The 14,116-nt window shown below is 40.2% G+C and overlaps 1 protein-coding gene across 9 annotated transcripts in view; it reads left to right on the forward strand.

The window, feature by feature from the left end:
* Positions 1–14,116, forward strand: part of agfg1a (ArfGAP with FG repeats 1a) — a 33,820-nt gene that overhangs the window by 577 nt on the left and 19,127 nt on the right. The gene's annotated exons all lie outside the window — the stretch shown is intronic.

Here is a 14,116-nt window from a genome sequence, read left to right on the forward strand (position 1 = left end):
GTGTAGGTATTTAGCACGTCAAGCTAACAGCCACCCGAAATGCTACCTAACTTTAGCCTGCAAATGCTAGCAAGTGGAACTTATCTGACACTTGCAAGCTAGGTCTTCCAGGGTTTGTAAGATAAGCCAGCTATCCACAACTGGTACTAGTTGCTGGTAACATTAGGTAGGTAGCACCACCTTTCCGTTGACTTATTTTTGGTGTTGCACCTCCGCGCCCCCAAAAACGCTTGCAAACACCCACAAACACACACAGAGACAAGATACATATCACAATAATTAATAATCGATTGTATTTGCTATAATAAACTTTGTATTGGTCTGACATCTGCTTCGACTCACAGTCACGGACTCTCTGTGCTCTTGTAACGGTAGATCAAGTTACAACCATAGCGAGAATGATAGATTGTGATTTTAATTACAGTTTGGAAAAAGTAAGATTCGTTATAAATATCAACAGTATATTTTCTCACAGTATTTGGAAAGCCGAGTGATAATTCAATCGATTTTTTTGTATCATTTGAAAATATGTATTAGTAAGCAGCATTTTCCCAAATATTGATTTTTGTCTCATATTTTTAGTTGACTAGTATAAAATCTTATACTAGTCAAGTTGTACCAGACACAGCATTCTCTGCTCTCAAGCCAACTCCTCAGAAATCTAAGTTAGTTTACTCCTAAATATTCAAAGAAATCTCACCACATTTGACTCCCGGGTTGTTTAAATATCCATTCAAGCTATAATTTCAGCACATCTACATAGTTTGACTTTGGATAGTATTTATCGGACCTAAAGCTTTGCTGTACAGTTGTGTAATCAAGCATCTGTAGCTTGGGATTTGGGATTAGTGAAGCAGTGCATTTCTCCTTATTCAGCTTAAGATACTCTACCTCCATTCAGCTGTCAAATGCTGCATAGTTAAAAGCTTTTGTGGCATGATGAGATGCTGGCTAAAAACAGAAATAAACAACAACAACAATAATAATAATGATAACAATGATGATGATAGTAGTAATAATAATAAATCAAGCACCCAAAGAGGAACCTGTAATGATATCTTGCCTACTAAATGTACCTACCTATACAGGAAATCATTAGCATATATTGACCTATATGGGAAGATATTGTGCTAATCTCCTCATAATCACTTTCCTCTGAAGACTTTTGAGGATTTAAGCATTATACTGCATTCCCACCGAGTGCAAGGTCTTTTTGCACACTGTAAACCAAATTGTGCTCACATAGACACAGACCCTGTTTCCATCAGGTATTAACATCTGTCCTGTATGTTCCAATCACAAGCTGACACCTCTCAATACAGGTGTAAACAGCACCTATGCATCCTCAAGGCGTCTTGAGGTCTGATTGCACAGGAAACATTTGGAAGTGGCCTCGGATGCTTTCTTCTGCATTGCATTCAACACAAGCGGACACAAGTGTTCCAGGCCACATCCAAATGCGTCCTGAGATCTGATCACTCACGGCGCAATGAGAATGCATTGCTGCTGTTTACACCTGTGCTTAGAGGTGTCAGCTTGTATTCAGATTTCTTAGGACAGATGTTAATACCAGGTGGGAACAAGGCTGTTAAAGTTTAAACAGACATGTGTCCCAGGACGCATTGAAGGACCACCTACTAACCTGAAGTCCTTTGTCTTAAGCCCTGATCCCACCCAACATCCCTGACACTAGACAGACAGTCACTTTTCCAATAGAAAAAATATCCTGCCTGACTCTACCCAGCACAGCTGAACTGTCTGCTGTTGGATAAAGCAGCTCTTTAATGAATAAAAATGCAAATTGTCTACCTGCAGGGTTGGAACTACAGGAGAGTCAGGAGGAGCTAAGCTCCCTTTAAAAAGACGTGAGCCCCCCTAAAAACATGATTCAAGTTCTGGGTGTCTCTACAATATGTATTGACAATATGCTGCTTTTTTCTTCCATATAAAATTTGGAGGGGGCAGCCTTTCTTAAATTTCGTGCCCCAGCGTAATTAAACACATTTTTTTCTAACCCTAGTCACACAACATATATCTAAGTCTCCTCTCAATGACTGTATACTAGTCGTGCAGAAAGGCTTTTTTGACACAAAGGCATTTCTCCCCCCAGATCTGCTTAACAAACATGACTTCAATAGTAACTTATTATCATTACACTGGTGGAAGTCTAGTCCTCTCTTTGCCGACACATCCCATCCATGATCACAAAGTGTTTACCTTGGCTTTTGTAAACCTAGAGAAGATGTTTGCTTAAGTCTAGCTGATGTAACTGAAAGCACTTCTTAATGCAGGAGAAGAGCAAAATGACAGTTGGCTATTAGCAGGTAACTCAATAAGTCGTTCATCCATCCTGCTCTGCTCAATCACACAGGCAGCAGCCTTCACTTGTACTTCCTTAATGTCTTATGGAGGTCACCCTGCCATTTTCAATTTGTGAGCAGCAGTTAGTCAAATAAGTTTTTTGTGGGGTAGGGTAGTGGTATGCGTCTGTTCCTTTCTCCATTGATGTCCTTGTTACTTTATTAGTCAGCAGTGAAACTGTTGCCTTCTCTGATTTAGGTAGTATTCTTTTAGACTGCTTTTGAGTTGCCCCACATAATAGGGTTTTCCCTCAGACCTTGCCAAAGGTACAACCCCTGATTCATTAGGTCCATTTGTGACCATAAACGGTGCAAACTATTTTTTGGCTCTGTACTTTTAGACGTGTAGGTTATTTAGTGTAGCAGTGAATGAGAGTAATTGCCTGTCTTGTGATGGGAGTTTGGCCTCCTTCTCTCCTCACCAGTAATGCTGCAGGGATTTCACTGTGAATTTTTCAGCTGTTCACCCTATGGTGTTAAACTGTAATATGAAATGATTGTTTTCTCAGATCCACTCTCTCTCTCTCTCTCTCTCTCTCTCTCTCTCTCTCTCTCTCTCTCTCTCTCACTCTTTCTCTGTATTGCTCTGGCGCCCTTTCTCAGAGAACAAAAAAATCTCTCACAGGGGGAATTTGAGCAGCATAAATCTTCCCAGCAGAGAGTGTGGGTTTGAAAGTTTGATGCCTGTCTGCCTGATGTATGCAGGATGCCTGGTGTGATTGTAGGGTCAGGAAGTGGTATCGCCCCACTGTGCTGCTACATCAGCAGCATGTGATGTTAAGTGTACAACAGGAAGTGCTGAAAGGGTCACTGTCTGCTTCTCTCTCCCTTTTGCTATAGAGTGGCATAGCTGCCGGCATTGTGGGAGAAAGCGGTTTCATGCTCAAACTCAATGTATTGTTTTGGTTACTGCCTTGACTGGTCGACTTACACTGTGACAAATGACTGTAATGTTCACTTTACATTGTCCTCGACAAAGAAAGCAAAACAGCCCCATTAAACCCCAACTTTAACCCCCAACACAGACCCCTGCCACTTCATGCCTGACACATTTACCATCAAAGGTCATATTCTAGGTTCAGACTGCAGTTCAAACTGCAGTCTTTTGAATTAAGTAGTGCGTTCATTGGGTACAAATATTGTCAAGCCAGTGGTTTTTCAGAGACTACTTTGCAGTCAGTTATATCCCTCTCTTATTAGCTACAGGCCATTTGGTCACCATTAATCTTCCTTAGTCATCCAGGCTATGTAGGTGGCCTGCAGGGCCAAATGTCACTCAGCATTTAGTTTGACACTAGTTAAAAATTCTCTTGCTAAAAGACGCTGCATAGGATGTTCAAGTGTATTCTTGCAGATTTTGCTTTTCTGCATTTCTATTATTCCTTTATTATTACCTGTTCCTTTATTATATATAGCATTTAACAGTTGTTGGTCTTTTTTTCCAACTTCCATATGGGTGGTCACAGAATAGTTAGCTGTTTTGGGGTGATAGTAGGGCACTGTTACCTTCCTTATAACCAACTTCTCTCCCCCCATAGTTGTGTTAAATGGGTGGAGTTGGAATCTGCTATGTAAACACATTCCAGATGAAGGTGGAGGCTTCCCCAGGAGGAACACTACTCACAATGTCTCTTGCTAGAGTGTTGTTCATGTCAGGAAGCAACCCATCTTAGCCTATGTGTTCCTGAATAAGGGGGGCTGTAACAAAGAGCTGACCATGGCTGACGCTGTGCGGCATGACTGACACCAAACATCTGATGGTTGACAAATATGAGTCAACGGCAAGCTGACAGATTGGACTTTAGGTGCAGCATCTGAGAGATGTTAACAAGTGTAACTTTGGTATAAATGCTGAGCAGTGAGCCATGGAAACGGAGAAAATGTTTCTTCCTAAAAGTCACACCAAGACGTTGTTAGTGGTGATGCCAAAAACAAACAAACAAACGAAAAAAGACATAACAGCATAATTTTGTGTAAGGGCAAGTTGTTGGGTTAACAAAGTCAAGGATGGTGCATAGCCTCTTTTGTCTGTTGGGGCTTGGTGCAGCCAGTTTCATTCACCCTGGAGCTGTCACAGCAAATGCAAATGAGAACACAGTAGTCCCCTGCTGAGTTGGCTTGATATGCAGCATTGTTGTAACTTGGTCATGATTATTTTACTGTGCAATATGTAGATCTATGCTTTGATGCACCACACTGGCCAGAAGACTTGTGAAAGTTAACTGACTTGAGAGATCAGAACATACATGTTTAAATATATGTATGTAGCATGTGTTTATTTATTTGAGGATGGGCACATGTGCACACTCGCACATTAGAAATGCATGTGTCAGAATCCCTCAGTTGGACCATTAGACAGAGATACCATCATCATATTCAGACATTGAGCACTCTCCAACTTGCTCCCAGTATCTGACCTAGTTTCCTCCTTGTGAGACTAGGAGCCGATCATTCACCTGCCTTAGGGCACTGAAAAATACATAAATATTTGCACACACATACTCTCAGTAGCCACTTTATTAGGTCTACCTGTACAATCTAATGCAGTAGGCCTAATACCTTTTACAAAAATTTGTAATGTTCAGTTTTTGTTGGCATTGTGCAGAATGTGTAAATTTAGTTATATGTTTATTTTTAAGGTTGCAGTTTGCCAGGTCTTGTTCTGGACTACATTATGTTGAGAGGTGTTTTCTAATTTTTTGTCCTCTCTATTTATATGCATGAAAGGGGACAGAATGAAAAACATCTCAATAAAATGCAGTCCAGTGCAACAGCACTATGAGCTTAATTTCAAACATAGAATTGAATGAACACCTCTATTACTGTGACAAAAAGAAAACTTGAGCATTATAGACATCGTAAAAATTAAACCTTATGGCAGAACAGTTGTATTGGATTGTATTAGATTGTGCAGGTGGACCTAATAAACTGGCTGCTGAGTGTATATAACACTGCTACCACTAGGACATAATCACTAACTGTTTCCCTTTGTTTTTCTAGCTGTCAGTAAAGAGACAAAACAGTAGAAATTGAATACTCAAGTGAGAGAGCTAGAGATACCACATTTGTCCCAGCACTCATTTCCAGATGATCAGTTTTGCAAGGAAACTAAAAAGTTTGAGTGCTAAAGACATTTTTGATGTTTTTTCTGCAGATTTACTTGCATTCCTTAAACCATAGTTGACCTCTTAGACACCATGATTAGCATGACATAGTGGGAATGACCCTACAAGTTGATGAAGCATGATCACTTGTCCTTTTGGCTGTTGAAATAGCCCTAATCAGTCATGGCCTAGAAACCCTATTGCCTTTTTAGGTCATGACTGGCCTTTTTAGGCAACATTTTTGAGACTGTATACACCTTAAATTTTATAGCATTGATGACTTTTTTTTTTTTTTTTGTAATATCAGCTTTCTAAGCCTCTGTGCATGGTTTCTCCCAGTTACCTCTTGCCACCCCTTTTTCAAGCACCTTTGGTGCATGTCATTGCATGAAACTGGTGTATTTTAGCTGTTAGGGCTGAATTATGAGAGCGCCTTAGCAAGATCACTAAGGACTAACTAGCATTCACTAGCGGTGTCACAAATTACAGCTGATGGTGGCAAGACCCCTTGCCTCTTGAAACTGGGACAAACTGTGTTTTTTTCCAGTGGTGCAATGCTACGCTGTTGCTGTGAGTTATTGAGAAGACTAAGCTAGCATTAGCATGCTAGCAGCCTATGGATGAGGAAGTAGATAGCAGCCAACAGTAGAAAACAATACTGGGAGAATTGTAAACCTGCTTGTGATGTCGAAGGCCAAATTGAATGCTCGTTTCAGTTGATTTTTGATTTAGAATCGAAATCATGAACACCCCTGCTATTCACATTTCGTAACTCCCTGCTTGCATTTGTCTATGTTCCCATACATGTAAAATGGATGATGTTACTTACAGTATCTCTGTCCGTTTGTTTATCAGATTTTCTCCTCTCACATTCTACAGTGCTTTGAGGATAATGTTACATTTCATTCGTCAAAGTTTGCAGTTCGATAACTTTTTCATTAGGTGGGGTACTTGTCATTGACTTATATGTGACCCTTAGGATGAAAATACTAAATTATTACTTGAGGCGAATGCTAATTGTAGACATGTGCTCTCCTGTGCTTATCATTGACTTAGTAACTGAAGCTAGTTAACTCTGAGGGATGTCATTTAAAGGGCATCACTAGCTGTAAACTGTTTCCATTTTCTATTAAATGTATAAATGTTAGGCTGAAGTGTTTTTTGTTCGACTCAGAGCTTATAGTGCAGAGTGTTTGGGGAAATTTCTGTGCATTTTCATCCTTGTCAGAGTTTCAGATGATACCTGTTTGTTCAGTTGGTGTAACAGTCAGCTGGCTGGGTGATGCTGTGTAGAGAATGGGTGGAGATGGGAACAAGTGCTGAAAGGGCTGACAGAAGTGAATAATTTAGCATTCTTGTCTAGTGTTACGCTGCCTGTTGGAGCCGACTCCTTTATGGCTTTTCTTATGTCACCAAGGAGATCGTGTTTGTAATTGGGATGTGCGGCTCTCATTCCTACATCAAGAGCTGCCAGAGGTGGGGGTGGGGGTCAGGAGCAGAGAGTAAGAAGCAACACAGAGAGAATGAACAGACAAGTAGTGTTGCTTGCTTGCTTGACAACTATCAGGTCTACACATTCTTCAGAGTTTTCAGGACTCCTTTTCCTGTAATGTGTAACCAAAACAAACATAGGATCCGCACATAGTTTGTAAAATATAAATGTTCAGTTCATGTTAGTGGATTTCTGTCTAGTTCTAGCTAGATAGTTCTAGCCTAGCACTTTAACGTTGTTCAGTGGTTTTATAAATTTGTCAAGAAATGTGTTACTTAGTCTACATATTTAAGATAATCCTGTTCAAAATAGGAACCACAGGGCCCAAAGTTACACAAGTTATGATTTACAGTGTGGAATCATAACCTTGAAAAGTCTTTCTTGTCAAGGTCAGGAGTCCCTCCAAGTCCTACTCTGAGGTTCTTTTGAAAATAATAAATTCAGCTTTGCAGGTGTTTTTGGAAAGTTCCCACTTAGGAGATGTTCAGTCCAAAATCATTTCATGGCAGTAAATGCTGAAGAACTCCCGATTAGGATCTTTAGTTTGCTTGCAGGCCTGTGCATATGTTAGCAGAGCTGAATCGGGGAAATGGAAACTCAGGCTAAGCAGGTGGTGTCGACAACAGGACATAGCCTACATGAAGAGGAACTATCTCTAGTGCAGCTGCCTCTTTTGATGTCTTGGCAAGATAGTCACATAATTCAGCAGAGTTCTTCAATGATCTCGTTAGCAATATGCCAGTTTTAAGGCTATTTCTTCTGGCTTGATTAAAAAGCATGAAATATTTGAAACCCCATTCAGGCATGTTTTTGTCCAGCTCTGACCTGCTCCAGAAAACCACCAGCCCATCACCACTGCGTTGTGCCATAACTGACTCATACACAGATTTAAAAAAAAAAAAAAAAAAAAAACTGCTCACTTTTAATAGTACTCACACACCTGTTAGGTTTTTCTTCCAGAAGAGAAGCTTTTGGACAGGCTTAGGTAGTAATGTTGCAGATGATTTGGGCTTGATGTGGGTGGGTAGTTGGGGCTTTGGGGGTTGAGTGAAATGTAAGTGAGAGTTATGTACTGTATGTTTTAAGATTTTTTTTTTTGTTGGCATTTCTGCTTATTATTTGACAGTCACAGTAGAGATAGACAGGAAAGGCAGGATAGAGAGAGGGGATGACGTGCAGCAAAGGACCTGAGGTTGGATTCGAACCCCGGTCGCTGCGATTGGGACTAAGCCCTGGTACATGGTGTGCACGCTTTACTGATGAGCCACCGGAGCGCCCCCCGTACTGTATGTTTTAAATAGGCAGCTCAAACTCTTTTTTTTTTTTTTTTTTTCCTTTAGACACGTTTCAACTGACATTTTTTCTGAAGTCTGAACAGCAAAAACCACACGGAATCTTATCTTTTCAGACAGTACTGAAACCACATTCAATTGTGGTTTTGAAATGTGATTCATATCGCATCTCTGAAAGTGCATGTCTCTCTGACAACTCAGATTGAAAGTCCATTTCCCTGCTTCTGATATGTCATGAACATGGCAAAAAACAAAAACGGCAGCCAGCAAAGTGGGTTTATATAAGGACATATGTGAGAAATACTAAGAAGTATCAAGTGTCCATAATCAGAGCAGCAAGATCAAATATCTGCTGTATAGTGAATACATCAATATTGATTTTGTGATGGCTGATGACATGGGGCTCAAGTCTGTTGTTTCAAATGGTATGAACCATTTATGCAAGTATTGTTGAAACAATAGAATAGAGCACCACCCCCATCATCTTCAGCAATCACAAAATCAAAATACTTTCATAAATGGTTCATATCCAGTCAAAAGCCACTAACTTAATTAATTTGTCCAAATTTTACTTCTGTCTACATTTCATATTTATATTTCAAACTTAATGGTTTTACTACAATTTACAGTACTATATATTTGCTGATAGTAGGTAGATGATAACGTCGATAAGGGGAGAGGAGAGATGAGGAGACCTAACCATAACCAACCTCTGAAGTGAAGTGTGTGTTCTTCAGTCACCGCTTTACAGAAAGAAGCTCAAGAGTCCACACATGCAGATAGAAGTATAGACTAACGCAACTTGTAAGATTTTTTTAATAAACCTTGCTACATTGCACATAAAGATCCTGCTGCTTTGCTGCTTTATTTACACTTTGAAATGTGCACAATGTGGCTGCACAATATTGGAAAAAACTGATGCAATATATTTTCAGTATATTTTTTTCTACAATATACACTACTCACAAAAAGTTAGGGATATTTGGCTTTCGGGTGAAATTTCAGGATGAACCTAAAATGCATTATAACCTTTACAGGTGAACTTAATGTGACCTTCTGTAAACTTCTGAATGTACATGTCCAACTGTTCAGTGTTTCAGTACTTTTTGCACAAGTTGCTGTTCTCTAACAAGGAGTTTAACAGCAAAATTCACAACAGGTGTTTGATCCATGAATCGACCAATAAATTTCCTGGTTCAATTAGAATTGGTATTTAAACAGTCCTCCTCATCATGCTGTTCACATTTTGACATCATGAGACCAAGACGACACCTAACAATTGATCAGCAGCACCTCGCCATTGCGAGGCTTCAAACAGGATGTCCTCAGACGGAAGTGGCCACTGAGCTTAGAGTGTCACAGAGTGTCATCAGCAGGTTGCAACAGAGATACAGAGAGACTGGAAGAGTCACAGAAAGGCATAGAAGTGGACGTCCTTTGGCCACATCCCACACTGATGACTGCTTCATTGTGAACAGTGCCCTGCGGAACCGGATGATGAATGCCACTCAACTCCAGGTACGTTTAAGGAAGGTGAGAGGCACCCAAGTGTCACGTCAGACCATTCGAAACCGTTTACATCAGCATGGTCTGCGTGCTAGACGACCTGCAAGGGTACCTGACCACACCACCAGGCACAGGTGTCATCGTCTTGCATGGGCCAGGGAGCATTTACGCTGGACGAGGGACCAGTGGGCCTCAGTGCTGTTCTCTGCTGAAAGCCGATTCATGTTGAGCAGAAATGATGTCCGCCAACGATGTTGGAGACGTCAAGGAGAGCGCTATGCATCAGCCACTGTTGTCACCAGACGAGCCTTTGGTGGTGGTGGTGTTACTGTGTGGGCAGGTGTGTCTAGTCAATACAGAACTGCCCTAATGGTACAGTGACAAGCCCATACTACCTGAATAACATCATTAATCCAGTCATTGTGCCCCTGCATGAACAACACAGGCCTAATTTCATCCTCATGGACGACAATGCTCCAGCTCATCGAGGTCGTATCATTAGGGAATGGCTGCTGGAGACTGGGTTACCTCAGATGGAGTGGCCTGCACTTTCTCCAGACCTGAATCCCATAGAAAACCTATGGGATCAGCTGAGTCGCCGTGTAGAGGCTCGGAGCTCTGTACCCCAGAACCTCAATGTCCTGAGGGCCACCCTTCAAGAAGAGTGGGATGCCATGCCTCAGCAGACAATAAATCGACTTGTGAACAGCATGAGACGTCGTTGTCAAGCTGTAATTGATGCTCAAGGGCACATGACAAGTTATTGAGACATTGACATTTTTTGTTGTGGTATATCCACCACTGTTGTTGGCTTTTGTTTCAAGAAATTGTTTGAGATGAGGAAATCACCAGTGCATGCTTCTACTTAAATGCCCTACTTTCATGATATAATATCACTGTAGCGTGAACTTTTTACATTTTCCGTAAATTTCACCCGAAAGCCAAATATCCCTAACTTTTTGTGAGTAGTGTATGTTGCGATATGAAGAATTGTCATCAAATGGATGCAGTATGGTATTCATGTACACATATACAGTTAACAATCGTAATTTTGGTAATTTAAGTCTATCCTCTTCTAACGAAACAACCCCCCTGCTACTTCTGCCACAATTGGTTCAGCCCTCTTCCATCCTTCCAGAAATCAGCTTGGACTCCTAACCCTAATCCCACTTTGGTTCCACTTATGTGACTCTGACAACAGAGTGGACAAGTGGAGAGGTGTTTGGGAAAAAACTACATGTTTCTTAATAAACTTTTGGACACAGTTGTGTTACTGATATGTAATCTACCATTTCTAACGATGTTCAAATGTATGCTTGTGCATGATGGAAGATGAACAGGCCTCACTTCATCATGTGCTCTGTTGAAGGGGTACACTTAATCAGTTCATCAAACAACCAAAGGAGGCAGCACTCATGTTCAGGTTGTGATCTGCAACTAGTGGGGCTTTCTTTGTTTGATAAACTCATAAAGTGCACCGTGTCACCAAAGCACATAGTGAACTGATCGTTGTACATGCAGAGCCTGCGTGCCACTAGTGACGAATTCAGTGTATCCAAGAAACCTTACATCAGAATAATTAAACTAATTAAAAATATTTTATGATACTCCGCACAACATGCCCAGGTTTAGTGGTGGGTGGCCCTGTGCTACTTGTGGGCGACTGCTAGAACAGTCTAATAAGATCAGAAAATTGTATCTTTTTACAGTAATGCAGCCTTTAAAATCAGGAAGAGACAGCACTTGCGTACAATATTGCAGTATTCAAAATCCAAGATGATAATGTAGTGTCATTATAGTATTTAAAATATTGGTGTGTCCTAGTCCTGCTGGTATGTTAATACATGTATGATCATAGTTATTTAAAGACATGTTACTGCAGTGTAGGTGTTATTGTGTTAAAAAGATGTGCATTAATCGCTTTTTTTGGGTGCAACTTCTGGATCTTGCTTTGTTGTTTCAGAGTATTTTTGAAAGCAGCATACTCAGGGTTTCACCAAAATATGGATTGCGGTTGTGAATAAGATGTGTGCATGAAACAATATATTGGGAGTTTATCCTGACACTCAATTGATGTCAGCAGTGTTGGGGAGTGTCAGTGTCACATTGCCCAGGGACTTAAACCTTAGATGTCTTTCCTTTTCATCTGGAATGATCTGAGATGTTTTTTATGGTTGCTTATTACATAGTCTGATGGAGCACTTTTCTGGGAGTCAGTACAAGGTATCAACAGAAAAATGACGTTGCTGTAAATCTCGGATAATCCAAGTCCTGTCTCTGTGGTGTTCAGGTACATTAGTTTAATGTCGAAGTTACTGTTTTGTCAGTTGCCTGTTACAGTAAGCAGGACGTCACCTGTTTCTGTTGCAGCTATGCCTTTGATTGATCTGTCACGACCCACAAGCAGTTCTAAGTACATGAATAGTTTTTAATCGTAACTTTTACTTAACAGGAATCTCATAACATACAGCTTTTCCAGTCTAAAATCTAAGTTGATCACAAAAAGAGAGCAACTGTTCTGTTTTGTATGACATACCAGATGTGAGGCATTAATGGATAATTTCCTCAATCAACTATAAATTGTTAATAATTAACATGTAACTCTTGCTAGCTCAGTGGACTTTGGCAATGCAGGATGTTTTGGTAAGTATGGTGTTGGCAGTGTGAGTCCAACTTTAGGTAAATGTGGCTTGCACAAATAAAATGCACCTTTACTCGTTGGAATTATTACACTAGTACGCTTTTCAAACATATCAAAGCGGCGCATAGTTGGCAATGAAATTCAGATGAATTAAACATCAGAATCAGAATAATGAGAAAACTTTATTTGTTGAATCACCTGCCCTCTTGCTCTCCCCTCTTTGCCTGCCCATGTGTCTTGATTTGCTTTTCAAGGGAGCCAGTCTTTTTAATACTTAGGCCACCTAACTGTCAGTGTTGACGAGTACATGTGTCCTTTGTGAAATGTTCTGGTAGCCTTGAAGGTGTAGAGGGACATTTAAGGGGTGCTGCAGTGACTTCTTTATTAGTGGTCCAAGCACCAAAGGCATGGGAACCCTCTTATGATTGCTTGGATCAATATTATTATTTTTATTTATTTAGTTTTTTGTCTTTCTGACTTTCTTACTTCTGCACTAAAAGTATCCGGAGCTCCAAAACTATAACAGCTACAGCCACAAACTCACAACATGGGTCCCAAATCTCACTCACTACTGATCAGTTTGCCAGATGGTGGCGCTACAGTAAACAATTTCACATTTTGGTCAAAAACATCATAACTGTGCATCGTACACTGAAAAACTCTGAGGCGAACACTGAGGAACTCAAACCACAGGTTATCAAGTGTTTCCTGAGTAGGGCCACAGCTATTGATTATTTTGGTAATTGAGTGTTCTACCAATTATCCAATCAATGAGTTGATTAATCTGTTTAACTTGGTGTATTTTATTTGTGTATTCCAACTGTATGCAGTGATATAGCAGAAAAAGTTGTGTATAATGTATACCTCAGAATCTGTTGTGTGGACTTGAATGAAACTTTTCCCATATGTTCTAGGATCATGTCCAATTTGTTGTATAAAATTTGGACATAATTAGCAACAAGTGGCATTATTTATGAGCATAAACATTAATTTTCATTCAAATTGCAGTCCAAACATCAAAAAAATCATAAGAATTACACCGTAGATCTTAGAGAACTGTGTGCACATTTTCTGTTTCACCAAATATTTAATCAAATGTCAAATGCCCCCCCCCCCCCCCCCCCCCCCCCCCCCCCCCAAAATTGTATTACCAACATTTTGACTGTTGTAAATGCTTTAACAGTAAACACACAAAAATACCTTAGTCTGGCACATGTGATATCATTGCCTGAAGTTGTAAGAAGTGGCTGGCTTCTCTGGGGATACAAAGGTCCTGGGTTTGAATCCCCAGGTAGCCAAGTCCTACCAGCTCTGAAGCTAGAAGCATTTGAAGGCCTTAGCATGTTGCTTTGGATGTTTTCATGATTGTTAGCATTTATATACAGCTATGAGCAAGTAATTAAAAATAGTCCTAAATTAAATTTTTTGAGGTGTTTATTTCCACTAACAATTTCATCTATATTTAATCAATATTGGGAGCTACTGGAAATTTTGTGCAGTTGATATACTTGCGTTTGATGCTTAAGCTGTTACATTGGTCAGCATTACATACAAAACAGTTGCCGAGCTTTAAACAAGCACTAAGCTACTTTTCACTTGTTATTTATGTGTTCAGGAAAAAAAAAATCAGACAAACAGGCTGAGAGCTTAATGCTAAAGCTTGCTAGTGGCTTTCAAGTATTGCAGTTATTATAGACATTGTTAATTTGGGCCTTGGCTTT

This window comes from Myripristis murdjan, chromosome 13 (assembly GCF_902150065.1).
Source record: "Myripristis murdjan chromosome 13, fMyrMur1.1, whole genome shotgun sequence".
NCBI classification, from domain to species: domain Eukaryota; kingdom Metazoa; phylum Chordata; class Actinopteri; order Holocentriformes; family Holocentridae; genus Myripristis; species Myripristis murdjan.